Source organism: Oryzias latipes, chromosome 8, assembly GCF_002234675.1.
Source record: "Oryzias latipes chromosome 8, ASM223467v1".
Lineage (NCBI taxonomy): Eukaryota > Metazoa > Chordata > Actinopteri > Beloniformes > Adrianichthyidae > Oryzias > Oryzias latipes.
Window position 1 is genome coordinate 21,513,215 of NC_019866.2, and position 17,691 is coordinate 21,530,905.

A 17,691-nucleotide genomic window follows, 5' to 3' on the forward strand; every position below is an offset into this window, starting at 1 on the left:
TCATCTAATTTGCGCATGCGCACACCATGCACCCGCCATTTTAAGATCAGAAGCGCGTGCCTTAGTATCACTGCAGACAGAAAAGGGAGCGGGTTGATCGAAGTTGCCTGGGTTTGGTAAGTAACGTTTTCAAACTTTTTTTTGTCTTTTTACTTGACTTTAATCTTTTACAATTGTTTGACCTTGGTCCACAAAGTTACTAGCCTTAACAATGCCTCGTAGTTTTGTTTTTAGCCAGCAAATTAGTCATTTTGCATCATGCTTGAGTATAGCTAAGCTTTAGCTAGCTTGTTTTTCAGACTAATCCGTAGAGCAGAGCTAGATGCCGCGTTTTTGGCACTATAGTGATACTTTATCACCGCAAATGTAAAGGCAGCTCTCTTATAGCAGTAGGGCAGTTGACCGGGGCACAATCTGACACCCCCCCCCCCCCCCCCCCTCTTCTCGCTGGTTTCTCTAAACGAATACGCCACGTGAAGTTGACAAACTGCGCGCTCGGGTGCTGCATAGCGACGATATAATCACGCTCTCTGTGTAGAAAAACGTGGGAGGAAAGCAAGCGGGGGTGTGGGTGAGTTTCACTAACTTACATCCGCAGACGACGTGAACAGGGGCCTGTTGCACAAAAGTAGGATAAGGGATTAAGCCAGGATATCTTGGTGATCCTGGCTCAATTGATCCCTAATCCGGTTGCACTAAAGCTGGATAGGGGGCAGGAGGATATGTTATGGTATAAGTTACCATGGAGATTTATTCTGTGGAGCTAGCCTGCTCCAGACCAGGCTAAATTCCAGGATCTATTTAATCTCATCCCTAATGTCAGTCAGCTGTCGCCACAAATGGAAACCAATAGTTATTTCACTGCTCACTATACATTGTTATCACATATAACTAGACCCCCTGTCATTATTTAAACGTTTGTGATCATTAATTTCAATCATTTTGGATAAATAATGAGTTTTAGATGATGTTGCTATCATTAGATAATTTACAGTTTCCCATAGACTATAAGGCTATATATAAAATGATAGAATATTAGGGCCACAGAGGGAAAAAAAAGACAAGTCATAATATTGTAACCAGTTGTTTTAAAGGAGGACAGTTGTTAAAATGACAGATGTGGGGCATTTCGTGAAATTGTCCTTCGGTATGGTTTCATAAACGAAGACATGCTGATGTGCCAGAATATGAAGTATCACATTTTCATAACTATCAAAACTGTAAAAAGAATATGTTGCTTTTCTGCAGAAAGAACCAGCCTCATAAATTTATGACTTTATCCTTTTTTCCTTAGTGGGCCCTAGTACTCTGTCATATAAAATAATACACATTCCATTAAAATATGAAAACACAATGTGTAACATTATGTTCCTTTATTGAATAAGGACAAAACAAAGCAGGTAAACTACACTCAAAAACGTTCACTTTGAATGAACATAAAAAACTTATGGAAATGATTTCCACATGATTAGACAACGTTACTTGAACAAAAATGAATCATATTGGTCCCACTCAATGTACTTAGGAGTCTTCTTGCAGGAAGTAAAGGTGTAACTTGTACTAAAGCTGAAAATGTGACCCCAGAAGGCTTTAAATCTTTGTGTAGAAGTGGCTGGAAGTTTTGTTAGACTGGACTGTGGCTTTTGAAGTATAAGTTAATGCTTCACTTTTGGCAAGTGTCTATTTTTTTAATAGTATTTTTGCATAGATATTTGAGTCTGTGATATAATAACTGGGTCAATGTTACACTAGGATGACTGGACAAAATATACTAGATTAAGTTTTATAGTGATACATTTATTTATTTTTCCTTTACAGACCACAAGCAATGTTCATCAGAAAAGGGAAGCAGTTCTCAGAGCACTTTGTTGGTACCTGGGGGAAGATGAGTCTAATTCATGAGTACAGGGGGGTATTCCAGGAAGCATGTTTAAACTAACCTGACTTTAAGCCTGAACTCTGGCTGAAATCCGCCTGAACTTGCTTACTCTGGGTATGTCGGTTCCAAAAGACCGGATATGAGTTGGCGTAATTACGCTCGACTTAGTATAACCCTGGGTTAATGCACGTGCACAGAAGGTACATAAAGACATTCTCAATAGATTGCCGATTTCCGGAGTCACCATGGAAACGCGCGGAGAACCAGAGAGAGCGCAATACTTTAGTGAGACGGAGTCTGAGATTTTAAAGACGGCGTAGGTAGATTATACGTCCATCAAAACAGTAACACGGCAGCATCCGCAAAAGAGAGTTTCTGCTTGTAGTAGAAGAACAAAGTATCTGCACAAGTTTCTGATCTTATTTCCATTTTCCTTGTGACGTGTATATATATATATAACTTATCCAATTTTGCTACCTTAAATGAAATACTTCTATTAGTAACAAATAATTGAGTTAAATTTAATCAACCTAATTTCTTACGTCTATAAAACTCAATAATTGTTTATACAACTCAAATTTATGTATTATCTAACTACATGTCATATTACTCCAATTCATTTAATATTTTTTCCATCTTAAATAATTATATTTCTTGATCTCTCATATGTCTAAGTATGAGCCGGCAGATATGTCCATTTTTATAATAATAAAAAGGACGGTAAAAAATGCACGCAGGGCTCGACATAGCCATTTGTCCGCTGGCCCGGTCCTGTTTTTCGAGCAGTGCGGACCACAAGACTTTACTTTTCACTTGTCCGCTCGGGCCACTAAAATATTTAACGGTTTATATATTCTTCACCTTTTTCAATAAAGTAAATTTTGCGAAAACGTGTAGATTTACCTCGTCTTCATAATTTAGTTTTTCTGCTAGTCCTGTGTTCAAACTTCAAGGGTTTCTATGGGAAACCTTTGATCACTTCTCCTTCTCTCCCGCCTGCGCGCGCTCGGCTTTCACTGCCGAGCACCACGCGGCACGCGCTCACTACTTTTAACCTTTTCAAACTTTATTGAATGTAACGATTCAATACAAAACAATGTTAAACAGCAACAACGAAGGCACAAGCCAGTGGGTTATTATTACATTTGATTATAAATCCGACACCGTCACTGAAGAGAGACTGAAGCATGTCAGAGATGTGGAAGACATGGCAGGAATAGATAGGAATATGTTGGATGGAGTAATGGGTATAATTAGTAGTATGGACAGCAAGATATTTAATGAATGCATTGAAGATGAAACTGTATCCACTAAGCTTTAAGCTGAATGTCAAAGAATCAAAGGCAACTCCAAATACCGGAATCTCACACTCAAATGCAGTAGAATGTTAAACTACTTAATTTTGTTTTTCTTTACAACACTGTAAGCAGTAAGTATTTCTAGTTAGCTGAATGATCTCAGTTAGACCTGCACAATATGAGGAAAACTCGTGATATGCGATATCAGAGATTAAAATTGCGATAACGATATAATTTGCGGTATATAAACAAACAGCAAAATTACCAAATAACCATTCCCAGTTTAAAAATTATACTCCAAATGACCCACGTTGACATAGGTTACAAACATCTAACATAACAGGGCTCCATCTGATTGGTCAACAATGTGAAGGCGTCCATCCGATTGGTCAAATGCATTAAGGGATTTATTTGATTCGTTAAATGGTTCAAGCTGCCATTAGATTGTTTTAACACATTTAAGGTTTATGATTTATTGCGATATTTGCCGTTAAAAGCACCATGAAAACTTCTTAACTAGTGTTAACTACTACACTGCAGTGCTCTCTTCAAAACATCTAAAACAGACTAGAGCAGATTTAAGTTTGATATGGTCTATTTTCAGTCATTGAAAAGTGTAGAAATAAGTGATGTCACCAGAATGCACCAAATTGTACCATATTAAAAGTTTCCGGGGGGCCATGCCCCCAGACCCCCCTAAAGTTGCAAGCACCTGCGGAGCGGCGGGTCCCGCTATGCGCTGTGTCGGGCCAGTAACTTTCAGGCAGGGCCAGTAAGTTTCAAAAACTACTGGCCCTGTGGGCCAGTGCAAATTTCTGGGCTATGTCAACCCCTGGCACGTAGTGCATAAATTCATTAAAGAATCATCCGTCATTATCATTACAGAAATACTCGGTAGGGGTGCTATATAAACTCATCATCCTCTCCTTCACTCTTACTCATGGTGCAGAGACTTAAGCACAGTATGAGAAAATAAATCAGCAAAACACGGCAAAACACAGTAAAACAGCCAAACAACTAAACACATTTGGTCAAAAACCCACACTTAAACCCAAATCCGTCCAGACAGGCAAAGGGAATGATATCCCAGAATCCTTTGCGGTGCCGATCTAACGGCAGCCCCAAAGTTACACCTACTTAATTGAATTAATTTGAATGAAAGTAAAATAACTGTCTGAAAGCTACGTGTTATTTTTAAGCTGACTTAAAAAAACAAATGATTTATCTTAACTGAAGCAAATAACTAAGTTAGATCAAAGTAAAAAAGTTAAATTTTCCAACATCCATATGTGGTCTTATCACCCTCTCACGGTGAAAAAAGTATTATCTGAGCTTCTTCATCCACTAAATCATCTTCAAATGGACACGGCATGCTGCTTCCCCTCTCTGTAAACAAACTAACCTTCAACTAAACCTGCTCCCGACCAGGTTATGTTCAGAGCATGAGTTGCCATGGCAACTTGACGTACCCTGAAACATACCTCCATTTCTGGAACCGAAAACTGAGGTTATCAACTTCCTTAGCCTCAAACTTACCGTGGGAGCTAGCATAACCTGCTTCCTGGAATACCCCCCTGGGTAAGCCTATAATCAAGATCTTCAGATTGTTTTTACTTTTATTTATTTAATTTTTTATTTTTCTGCATCTGTAAGTCCATGGTGAAGAGAAACTTGCCCCCTTTCCAAAGTCTTCTGCCACTTTTCCACAGTGGGGAAAAGTGAACCTTTTCCTGTATGTTAGGGATATTATTGTTTACATTTGTAAAGCACACTGTGAGATATTTATTTGGAAAACAAAGATGTGTATCACCCCAAAACAATTGCTTCCCAAATCTGAAATTGCTAAAGACGCACTAAATACGCCAAATATGACATTTACTGAGTTTCATTTTTTCTTCTTTTGGGTTTTCCTCTTCAGGGGTCGCCACAACCAATCAGTTTCCTCCATCTAACCCTTTTTTTTTTCTGCATCCTCTCCTCTAACAGCAGCTACCTTCATGTCTTTGATTTTCCTCTAGACCTCTGGCAGCTCTAGACTCAGCATCTTTCTACCTCTGGACATGCCCAAAACATCTGTCTGACTCTATCTGCAAAACCTCTGACAAGTACTGCCCCTCTGATGTGCTCATTCCTGATCCATCCAGGTCCCTCCCAAGGAGAACCTCAGCACCCTTCATCTCTGCTACATCCAGTTCTGCTGTCTCTAGACAAAACAAAACGCATACTTGCAGCTTAAGGAATATTTGAAAGATATGTTTATTTAACATTAGAAGTCGCATAGATAAAACATCTACATAACATTGCACACAGACACAGCCATATAATCTCTTGTTAGCAAATTTCCAAACAGTGAACATATATATAAGTCTAGAAGATGGATGCAAAAAGGGAGTACAGAGATCAGTATCAACTGCAAAAGTAAAACAGTGTAGAATTTAAAAAAAATTTAACAATAAATTCAAATGCATGTTTAAATTTTTCAAATTCTGGGCCCTCAATGATGACTGACCCATACACAGGGTCTTGGTTGTCCTGTGTTTCATTGGGAAGGACCAAGACAATCTTGAAGCGATTAGTTCAGTCCTCTTTCACTGCTTCTCGGCTGACATCCTGAGAAGAAAAAAAACTGTAATTAGAAATAATTAAGAATAGATCTCAAGAAAAACAAATGGCCAAGAGAGTAAAAAATGTTAAAATTAAAAGTATACTTAATTTAGTTTCATTTAAACAATAGTCATATGACAATTTATTTTTATTTCATGTCACACAACATTGTTCACAGGGGCTGACCCTGAGACAAAGACATGTTTGGGGGCCATACACGCCAAGAGTCAACACCCACAACCCTGGCCTGGGCACATAGTGGTGCAGAGCCCTCCAGTCACCAGGCTGGAGCTGTCAATGGGACAGCAACTGTGATGGTAAACCAGAACTATTCCTAGTGTGAAATGTCCCGATGGGAGGAAAAACACTGGAGCCAAAAAAAAAACAAAAAAAGAAACGGGGATCAAATCAGGGGAAAAAAAGGTATAACTGAAATAAAATTATGCTCCTAAAATAACAGTAATAATTCATCAACAGCTAAAGATAATTTAAAAAGGGTAAGAGAATAAAATGCATATAAAAATCAGTTAAAAACCTAATAGAAAAAAATATGCACCTATTTTCTCTTTTAAAAAAATCACGTGTAAAGAATATTTTACCTTCAATAAAATATCACAAGTAAAAACCATATTACAAGGTTAGTCAATCATTGAAATATGGTCATGATGATCATAAGATACCTCATACTCTTTGATCATCTTCACTTCTCCACATCCATCTCATGTTGTGGCACCTGAAACATACCAATTAAAAATTTAGAATAAAACCAAACGACCACCCAACCAAATCTTGTGACAAATTGAACCTAATCATTTGGTCTTACGTTGTCAGCTGGGGGTGGGGGTCCAGATTAGCAGTCAGAATGTGCCATGCTCTTGAAAAACAAAGGTTGTTTTTCAACTCCTTATTAACTCATGGATGTAGATTGATATTTATTTATTTTTTATTACATATATTACAAATGATTTGAAAAGTTTTTTGTAATATTACCTGTATGGCCAGGTGTCCTGTAGTTGTACAAAGTAGTTGCTTATGGGCATTCAAAGTCTGATGCTCCTTCGGTTCTGACTTCCTGTTAGACTCTAAAAGGAGAACAGAAATATGGCAAGCGGCAAAGACTCTCTTAACATGCATATGATTACTATGGCGCCATGGTCAAAAAACCGAAAGTTACTTGAGCGACGCTGACCCGCCCGCACAGTCCGCAGACGTCTGGGGTTTACCGTGTCAGCTCGGTGTTGCATTTGAAACGGGTCATTCAGTAAAAATGTTTTCATTTTGCAGGAAATACGAAGATGACGACGACAGCGATGAAGAGGAAGCTGCAAAGAGAAGACAGGTTTGACTTGAAGTGTTTGGATTCAGGAGTTAAAGAGAGTAAAGAGGTAAATAAATATTTCTCTGCGCCTCCTTCGCAGAGAGCGGCTTCTCCCAGCTACATCCAGGAGCAGCGGGAGCTGAAAGCCAGGTGAGCTGAAAGCTTCTACAGGCGTCCAGCGCTCCTGCTCACTCTTTATTGACAGAAGTCGACGCTGCTGACAAGGAGGATGAAGACGCAGGAGGAGAAGGTCGGATGGGAAGCCCCGTCTGTGAACGTCTCCCTGTGGCTGAAACAAAACCGAGCTGCGTTTGTTTCAGGATGAAGAGGAGGCAGACTTTGTGGAGTGGCTGACAGGTTAGGCGGAGCTGGAGGGGGGAGAGGAGGTGAAGGACATGGTGAGTTTGATCAGGATGAAGAAACGCGCGGAGGACTCTGACTATCCAGCTCATGTTTGTGCTTTTTCTGTGGAGACAGAAGTACTTAAGAGACTACTGGAACAACACGCAGCTGGAGGAGAAGGAGCGCTTCCTCCGAGACTATGTGCTTAACAAGGGCTACCTGAACGAAGAGGATGATGATGAAGAGCGGTGTGTTCCACAGAAGAGCTCCTCTGTTTCGTTTTAGTTGGAGAAATGTCAGAACTTTTGGATTTATTCCTTTTTTTTTAAATGATGTAATCTGGATGCCTTCAGGATCCCGACCTACGATGAGGTGGTTCAGGAGGACGTGGATGACTCTGAGGAGGAGGGCGAGTCTTTTCTGGAACGCCAGGAAGACTTTGAGAGAAGCTACAACTTCCGCTTCGAAGAGCCCGACTCGGAACGCGTGAAGACCTATCCCCGGAAAATTGCCACGGCCGTGCGCTCCAAGGACGACTCCAGGAAGCGCAAGAGAGAGGAAGTGAAAGAGAGGAAGCAAAAGGTTTGGAAGCGAGTCGATGGGAGTCTTCCAGAGTTGAAACCAAACCTCCTGGCTGATGGTGATGGTTGCAGGAGAAGGGGCAGAAGCGCAAGCAGCTGAAGAGGAACGAGATCATGGAGAAGCTGAAGCAGCTGCAGGAGCTGACGGGAAACGAGCAGCTGGCTTTCAGCCAGGAGGACCTGGAGGGAGACTTTGATCCGAAGCATCACGATCGGCTCATGCAGGTGAGCGGATGAGTCGATTGGAACCCCAATCCCTCTGTTAGCCTTTCAGTTACTGTAGAGTCTATTTGCAGAAATTCTTTGGCGATGAATACTACGGCGAGGAGGAAGAAGAGAAGCCGCAGTTTGAGGATGATGATGAAATGGAAGGTAAACCAATACAAGATCAGCATGCTGGAATTAGAGGTTCCTGCTGTGCTTGTGTGTGTCTTTCCATAGTTTTACTGCTGTTTTACAGTCAAATGTGTCTGATTTATTGTAGTTTGTGATTCAGATTAAAGAAAATCGATGTTTCTCACGTAAAACAAAACAAAAATCAATTCTAAATCGGATTCATGTTTTGTTTTTACCTCAGATCGCTGGAATTGGGACACTTGGACTGGAGAAGACCAAGAGGAGGACTATGCAGAGGAAGACTACAACGGGGAGGCGTCTGGACCTCACTGTGATGACGAAGACTTTATTGTGAGTCAGCGTTTCTCATCAATGCAGAGATGGGCTGGCAGTGGTGTTTCATGCACCCCAGCCAACACTCTGCATCCAAGAAGATTAAGAAGAAGGAGAGGAAAATGAAGATGGAGGATCTGCCAGCTTTGTGTGGATCTTCCCCCTTCTTCAGGAGGGCTTTGATGGTCCTCACAGCCCTTTCTGCTTCCCCGTTGCTTTGAGGGTAGTGGGCACTCAAGGTCACATGTCACACTCCGTTGCGCTTTCCCAACATTACTGAGGCACCATCGGAGGTCAGCATCACCATTCTCTGCATATCCAGCCCATGCTTGGTGTAAAACTGACGTATTGCTTGTACAATATCCTGAGCGGTGCATGATCTCAGCTGGATTAAGCCAGCAAACACAGTTGCATGGTTGACGCTGTTTTCCTCTCTGTATTTAATATACAGGACTAGCATTTTGTGTACTGTTATGTCTGTGCTCTCATCTACAATCAGGGTGTGCCAAGGAGCATTTTTTATTTTACACATCGTCTCATTCTGCACTGTTTGATTGATGGAATTCACAAACTCAAAGGCATAATTTTTGCTTCGCCAGCTTTCTGGTAGACTCACATACTTTGCCATGTGATCATGAATTTGTTGAACTGACAGCATGGAGGCGTTCATGTTGATGGCTAGCAGAATATTGTCAATGAGAATTTTAACTTGCTCGGGGTTGGATTTATTTATGAGTGACAGCTCGATCCTCTGCTCTCTGTTTTTGGAGCTCTCCCCCAACAACGTGCCGATCCCCATTCCCAGCTTACATCTTTTTACAATTTCCACTGCTTTCAAATGACTTTTGTGCTGAATGTGACGCTTGAGATAATCTAGCTTCCATGTCGTCCACACTTTTCCCTCCGAAAACTCGCTTGCTATTTTGGCTTCGCAGCACGTCTTGCAGAGCAAGCCTTTCTCGCTCGAAAACGAAAAAATGTCACCCAGTTTCACAGCCTTTCCTTCTATTTGTACATACTCCGACAGCCATTCTATCTTAAAAGAATCACATGTCTTTTTTACTTTGGCTCGGTGAGAGGACGTGCCGCTGATCGTTCGTTTTGCCATCGTTATAAAGGGTCGACGTAAACGGTACTCACTCACGTGTCTTCCCTCCAAAACACTGGTCGCGGCATGAAAGGAGGCTGTCAGTGACGTTGTTTACCTGCGTCATTACGTACGTGAACCGCATAATAGGCTGGAGCAGTTAGTCACCAGTCACATTCACTGACTCACATTGAAAAATAGCTCCAAATAAATTTTTATGTATTTATTTTATTACGAATTCAAGTTTTCATGTCCTGTAGCTTAGAGGGAGCAGTGGATAACCATTAAGGCACGTGCCGGTACCAGCGGATCATCATAAGACATGCCGTGAGGGCGGCCCCCGCCAGGCAGGTCATCACCAGCCCTCTGACAACTGTTGTAGCCGGACGGATGGGATTCTAGAGACAAAAAAAAGCAATCAGGCATCAATTTTAATAGCAGAAGAGGACTGACTACTGCTAGACACTTACGTTCGGCGGCTCCTCACGATAGGTCGTGTAAGTAAGTCTAAACAAAGTGGACAATGAAGTTATCAGTTAATACAAAATAGTCATTCCAAAATGATTCACCAGAACAGGGCAGAGGCTTGTGACACATCTGATGTTGTTCACGCCCTAATGAATCAGTGAAAATGAAGACACAACAAGGACAAACAATGTTTGGAGATATGTTTGTATAGATTATAGAAAACAATAAGTAAAGATATGGAAGCGATTGTAAGGTAAAGTCAAAACCAGAAATGCTTTTTCCTTTTCAAAATGAAGCTGCATTTTTGACTCAAAATTAAAATGATAAAGTAATCCGCCAAAATGCTTTTTCATTTCCTTCCTTAACACTGCTTATTCTGTCACTTAATTAAAATGATAATGAAAATAGTATTTGACATTTCATTTTCAAAATGTTCCATGCTAAATCTTCTTACTCTATTGGCTTTTCCCATCAGGGGTCGCCACAGTGAACATGGTAAACTTGGCAATGTTTTACGCCGGATGCCCTTCCTGACGCAACCTTCTCAAAGCAACCGGGCTTGGGACCGGCACAGAAGTAGAGAAGGGAACAGGGAGCAGCCCGGATTCGAACCCTGGTTTCACGGACGGAAGGCGCCGCAAACCAACACAAGCAAAAGCGGCTCCCGCAAAATGTTCTCTGCTAAATGTGTAGCATAATTCATTTAGAAATGTCTAATTTGACAATTAAAATGGATTATTAGAAATGCTTTTTAATTTTCAGGCAGTCTACTTACTGAACAGAGAGCTGGGACGCCACTTGTGGCTCCTCCAGGCGCCTGGAGTTTGATGGTTGTGGAGCCACTTGTGGCTCCTCCAGGCGCCTGGAGTTTGATGTTTCTGGGGGGCAGCTGCCTGTGTTTGATTCTGAAAGACAAAAATCTAGATGTCATTTTTTCATACTCTGGCAAGGATGGTGGATGCAAAAGTATTATAACAATCCAGCCTAACCAACACTTGAGCGGGGAAGCAACAGCTGAGCTGCTCATGAAGAGGCTTCTTTGGAGAGCTAATTGTGCCCCATACACTGCACAATCCCGGTCAGTCTCAGGCCGGATTGATCAGAAAGAGAGACAATATCTCCTTTAGAGCAAAAAGCTTATTTAGTTTATTTATTAAGTTTCTCAAACAGCCAAAACAGGATGGATGTTAGTTCAACTTCCAGCCTTCTAAACTCAAGGTTTCACCCCAAAACTCATCACTTCCCATGAGCCTTAGGCGCTGGAGGCGGGGATAACCCCCTGGTCGCTACACTGCCCCCACCTAAGAGGGTTAAGTGTCCCTACAACCCTCACATAACTGCAGAACAGCCCCATCAGCGTGTTACCTTTCAGCCTCAGGCTTCAAACCGCTGTTATTTCCGGTCCGGTCCCGGTCAGGACGCAAACGGTAACTAATGAAGCGGGACACCGTTGCTCTGGAACAGGCTAGAAGCCGTTTATTTCTTTGCTTGGATCAAACTGTTAGTAAAGCACAATGTCTGCAAACACTTCCTCGTTCAAAACTCAGAGAGAGCACATAAGCTGGCCGAGCAGCCCCCTTTTTCCTCTCCTGCGCATCCCCTCTCCTGCCTCATCCTGGAGCAACCAAGCACCCAAGGCAACGCCTCCTTCCATCACTGTTGCCTCCATGACAACCGCATTGATTCACAAAATAGAAACACAACAAAAAGGGGAGGGTTTCGCCATGCTAAACGTTTGCCGTTTGGACCAACACGCATCTTCTAAATGTGCTTTTATTACTGTTATGATTATTATTAAGGGCCTGCTCGCTCATAATTTTTTTAATCCGTGCGGTCAGTGCTCAGGTCCGCGGAAGGCGGAAATGCTGCTACGTTACGTTGTCCTCAGAACGTCTATGTTTGATAGTTTCAGCATTGTAAAGTATAAATGCAAAAATCGGATACGGGTCACTTTTAAAAGATAATGTAAGCGGGTCATCAAAAAAATCGGATATTGTCAGAAAATCAGTCAGAAAATCGAATTTGGGCATCAAGACCTGCAGGGTAAATGCAGCCCTAGTCTCGCGGCTTTTCCTCCCGGCTCCTGCCACGCCCACTGTTCACCGTAATCAACAGAGCAATTTAGCATCTAATAGAACATCAACAAAGCAACAGAACCCGGTGATACTACAATATGTTACTTACCATGGGAGCTAGCATAACCTGCTTTCTGGAATACCCCCCAGGCCAAATTCACGCACTTTTTGCTCATTATTTTTTAAGGTACCCATTCTATCGTCCAATCAGAAACAGACCATCATCTTCCACAACATAAATGTGTTCTGCTTACCCATGTCGATCCTGGTACCTGCGATCCCTGCTCACTCGACCCTGCTATGTCAGTTTTGATCAGTTAAGAATTTTTCATGTAAAAAAACAGCAACGGTTGCTAAGGACTTTCTGGAACCTGCCTGGTGTGTTCCTAGTTCTTCATGATGCTCTCTCTGAGACACATATCAGGTGTATTGATACGGAGACCTTGGTGGATTCTATTTATCCTCATTAGTCATTTAGGTCAAACTTTGGATCATTCAGAGATCCTCACTTGAACACGAGGAGAGACTTTGCTGCACTGACAGTAAATGGGGCTGAATAATTTTGTCCAACATTTCAGGTTTTTAGTTGTTAAACAAGTTTGAAACATCCAATAAATTTTATTACACTTCAGTATTGTGTCCCACTTGATGTTGATTCTTCACAAAAAATGACAGCTTTATATCTTTGTGTTTGAAGCCTGAAATGTGGCAAAATGTTGAAAGGTTCGGGGGGGGGGGGGGGGGTAAATACTTTCACAGGCTCTGTACATGATGTCCTTTTTTTGTACCTGGTGTTGAGGTGAACAGGGGTTCCATATGATTTTCTATGATCTTTTCATTATGCATTACAGGGGTTCTATTATATTGTCTATGTTTTTGTTATTATGCATTTAATGGATTCTATATATGCATGTATATTGTACTGCAGAAATATGCTTGGTTCCTGCCCTCAGTAACAGATATGTGCCGAGGTCACCAGCATGGCCGGCCCTCCCTATACGCAAATTACGCAGCCGCGTAGGGCCCCCGTCACCACCAGGGCCCCGAAGTGGCGACAAAAATAAAAAAAGACCCAAATCTGGCAACCCATTTCATAGCTCTGAATGTTGTGCAAAAGAAAGTGGCCTGCACTTTAATGATCCACCTTGTCAACACACCTGAACCAATCTGGCAACCCAATTAATGACGTTACGCCATTCTTAGCAACGATTGGTCAACATCATTGCATCTAAGCCTGGCATAGTGTGCATTTACTAGCCCATTTTGTTTCAATAAAGCTGGGGAAAAGAAAAAAACGACTGCATTTTGTCACACTGATCAAAGCGACAACAAGAGAACTTCATGCCAAAGATACTTTATCATCAGGAGCTGGAAAAAGAGGAAGAACTTCAACATCAGTCACAAGGTAAGTTTGGAGGATGTTGGGGCCGTATTTTTACATTATCCAGTATTTCTGTGCATTCGCGAATCATTTACGTAAAATGCTAATCGATCTGAGGTGAAGATTGCACATAAACGATCCCGTTTGTCGTAATTTCCAATGGAAAACTCTAAAATAATTCTGTTACCCAAGTTTCCAAAATGAGGTCGGACATGACTTTCCAAAACGGCGAAGAGGAGTAAATAATGACAACGGTGATGATGGCTGAAAAAGGTTTTAACTCACGTTATCTTATTGTTTGTTTTTCTAACACACATTCATGCGTTCTGCATTTTCCGGTTTCAGTAAAAAAACTGCTGTTTATCTGTTATAGACAGTCAGGTAGTCTGACTTTTTCAATAATGTGTCTTAAAATCTTGCATTGGCATGGATTATGGAGAATCAAAACTGCCAAATAAGAAATAAAGGTTCTGTTAGGAATAGTTAGGAACTGCCTTTAACTCTTATTACACTAATGGTTTAAACTTAATTCACTGAGCATGTATTGTCATCTCAAAATTATATTGCATCCTAAGACAGCACAACCAAGCTATTGTCCTCACAGTTTCTTCTCATCCTCCCTTTTTCTGTGAATGTTTTCTGCTGAGCGGGCCTCAGACTTATCTTCACTTTAGCCTTGGAGCTTCCCTCCAGCAGTAACCTGTGGGCGTGATTTTCACACGAAGATCCTCAGACCATCTTCTGAATATGCAAATGCAGGGTTTTTATACCAAAGCCCATCCCTGAGCTCGTTGGTTCGGACTTTGAATGTACCATGTACTTCTGTCTGTCCCCTTCGTGTTTGTGCGAAGTAAAACCTCCACAAAAGCTAAGTAACTGTCTCTGAGTCATTATTCATTATTTCTGTGTGCTGGAAACTGACGGGGTAACGAACTAAAATTTTATACAGTCCTTTCTAGAAAATCCAGTTTCCTCACATTTGGTCCTTTCGAGCTGGCCGGCGCGCGCCCTGGACATCGCTGGAACCCCTGGGGGGGGGGTTGCCCGAAAACCATGCATGGTCTGAGATCACAGTCTCAGTATTGACACATCCGCCTTCAGGATCAGCGGCCCTCGCCCTTTGGATCCGGCGATGCCCCCGACGTCGTGTCGGACCCTCATCAAATAACGGGGTTCATTGCTTGAAGTGAGTACGCCACACAGAAAGTCTGTCCTCTCTTTACTTGCTAAGGTTTTATGTTGACTGTGTCTGTGTCTTGTGTGTGGGCGCATCATCTTTTGGGGAAGAACAGAGAGAACCGCGTGCAGTAACAGTGCTGCGCGTGCACGCTGACCACAGGAGCGCTTGCGGTCAGCCTGCTGCGGGTGCATGTGTCCTCCTTCACGGGTGATGACAGGGAGAAGTGTGTAGCTTAGGAACAGATTCGGTTACGTCGCAGGCTGTGTGCGCGACTTAGGGAAAGGTTCGGTTGAAACGCGTCGATGACTGTGTGTTCCGACGCAGGGAAAGGTTCGGTTGAAACGCGTCGATGACTCTGTGAACCGACGTTTGGGAATAAACGAAGCTCCGGGGAATTCATGTGTGTGTAACGTTTTTTATGTCTCTGTCTGTGTCTGACTGTGCTTTCTGCGACGGCTTCTGTGGGGTGTGCTCGCTTTTATTAATGCCTCATGATTGCTTTGTTTAATGCCTCGTTCTAAAACAAAATAGTGACTCAGTTGACAAATAATTAGGTTTCTTTTCTGATTCTCCAAGCTTTTTCTGCTGATTAGATTCAGCGCTGGAGAATCCATAAAACGGGTTACATGGGTGGGGCTCATTCACAAAATCTCACTAAAAAGAAAGACGGCACATTGATCAGGTCCAGAAAACTTTTCATACAGTTTGGAAGTATGTGGAAAGTCAGGAGCAGACATTAATCAAGTATTTGGATAAATGGGTTAAAGATTATGGATTTCATAGAAAGTTAAGCAGATCAGAGTGCAGGACAGAGCAGTAGGAGGGGGAACAGCTTCATAGATCAGAGTGCGCGTGCCTCTGATCTGCAGACAGGCTGATGAGGACTCGCAGAAAGGAGGGGTGATTTCTCCGTTGTAAGCAGATATAACAGCTTTCTCTGCTCTCCGAATAATGATAGGATGTGTTTTACTGTGTTTTACTGTGTTTTACTGTGTATTTTAGTGTGTATTTTAATGTTTAGGACATGGACTAAGGTAGATGTTCAGAAAAAAGCTATAGACATTATCATTTCTTACAAAGCAGTAGTGGATCATTTTGTGCAGGACACACCTCCCTCATGAATAAACATGCCGATTTCTCTTTTTTAGTTCACTTTCCCCTGTTCATAAAAAGTTTGATTGCAGCCTTCTGACCCCACTTCTCAGGTCCCTGCATTTTTTCTGCTTGTAAATCAGGATTGACCCCTTAAAAGCATTCCTAAGGATCTCTGGTTCACTAACTCATCCTTACATTTTTTTTTAATGGACATGTCTGCTAATCTTTCTAAGTTTCAACTCTCAGGACAATAAGTGCGGTAAAACTAAACTCCAGCTGGCCCAAGCACAGGTTAAAATTTTCGGGACATTTAGTTTCTGTTTCTAGCGAAATTATTTCTCTCCCTGGACCTCACCACCTTATGACCTGATCAGCCCCCCACCCTCACTCACTCGCTGTAAGCTGCAGCTGCTTGAGCGGCTGATAGTTGAAACAATGTCACCTGTGATTCTCTTGTGCGAATTCTCCAGAATCACATGCAGTATGCTCCACTCCCTTCCGTCCAAGCATTAGCATTAGTCAAACTGTTATCAGCCTGTTCATGCTGCTGTTGAAATGAGACGCAGTTCTTGTCTGTTTCACTTTCGATGTGTTTTTTTTTCACAATTTTTATTTTTTAATTTTTATTTCTTTTATTTTTTTTTCCTGATTTTTTTTTTTTCTCTACTCTCATGCCTGGCTCTACTGACACCATTGATGATTTACATGATTGTTTGAAGAAAGCTTTGAGAACAAAGGAACGCATTGAGTCTGCCTCCAGCTCTCTCCTCCCCACAGACTCTGAATCCCGACCAGAAGGCCCCTGTCGGTGACCTGCTTTACCCTGAAGACCATTTAACGGACTGATTGGTCACACCTGAGGTGGACAGGACCCTTCAAGGTTCTCCTCACCATGCCAACCGCAGTACACATTGCTGACTGACCCTCCTGGATTCACGTAAGCCACTGTAAATTGCTGAGAGCCTACAAGACTGACATTTTGAGACGCACCCCTGGTTGAAGTCCAACTACGGAGCCGCCGCAGTGTGACACTACTCCTGGCGAGGGGCGCTCCCTGGTGTGTTTCCTCTAGCACTGCTCTCTTCCAGCTACAGTGAGCTTCGAACCAGCTAACATGGGTCCAGCTGTTGCTCGTGGTTTCATCTTGTACTTTTATTCCCTCTTCCTCTGGAGATCTCACTCACATCATCAGTGAGGTCAAGGCCCTTAAATCACACATTTCTTCTCAGATGACTGATGCCTACTGGTCTGGGTCCCCACTTTATTGGTTTACTTCTGGTGGAGTGTACTGATAAAACTAGTCACTCCGCTTCTCTGTGTCTTGTTTTTATTTTTTATTTTCGTCACCTGTTTGATTCCATGTGTCAAATGAATGATCGCTGTCAGGCCGACTCTATCAGCATTATGCCTACAATTAACCTGATTCGCATCCGCTCGTGGTTGAAACTGGTCTTTACAGATTTATTTTATTGTTTTTCTTTTGTTTGATTTGATTTTCTTTATTTTTCTTTATTTCTTAATTTGTTTCTTGTTCTATGTAACTTTAATTAATGATTTTGTGCCGAGGTTTGGACTGGTGATGCATGCGTATCCTAACGGATGACTGCTGAAGGGCACAGAGTCGTTGATGAGTTTTGCCCTCCCTGACTGCTCAATGAAAGTTTCACACAGATGGTATAAGTTTAGCCCTGGAGGTTTTCGCATCAACACTCAT

General features: G+C 42.1%; 2 long non-coding RNA genes and 1 pseudogene across 8 annotated transcripts; 2 read left to right on the top strand and 1 right to left on the bottom strand.

Annotated features, from left to right (window-relative positions):
- LOC105353561 lies at window positions 1-10,588 on the top strand (annotated as a pseudogene). The gene is made up of 9 exons (XR_002873748.1): window positions 1-116; window positions 7,066-7,120; window positions 7,200-7,349; window positions 7,420-7,497; window positions 7,577-7,689; window positions 7,795-8,023; window positions 8,095-8,247; window positions 8,319-8,394; window positions 8,600-10,588. The product of XR_002873748.1 is annotated as a protein KRI1 homolog (transcript).
- Window positions 5,403-7,541, bottom strand: LOC110015521. Of its 6 annotated transcripts, none has more exons than XR_002873758.1 (5): window positions 7,292-7,541; window positions 6,772-7,103; window positions 6,605-6,655; window positions 6,462-6,514; window positions 5,403-5,787 (listed from the first exon to the last, which is right to left on the bottom strand). It is a non-coding gene; the product is annotated as an uncharacterized LOC110015521 (long non-coding RNA). The 6 variants fall into 6 exon arrangements; XR_002873760.1 differs by lacking the exon at window positions 7,292-7,541 and having other exon boundaries at window positions 6,772-6,863; window positions 6,956-7,193; XR_002873761.1 differs by lacking the exon at window positions 7,292-7,541 and adding an exon at window positions 5,999-6,148 and having other exon boundaries at window positions 6,772-7,193.
- A 3,912-nt stretch (window positions 10,589-14,500) lies between the features above and the next one.
- On the top strand, window positions 14,501-17,386 carry LOC111947827. Its single transcript, XR_002873768.1, has 2 exons — window positions 14,501-15,165; window positions 15,213-17,386. It is a non-coding gene; the product is annotated as an uncharacterized LOC111947827 (long non-coding RNA).
- The last annotated feature ends 305 nt before the right edge of the window (window positions 17,387-17,691 follow it).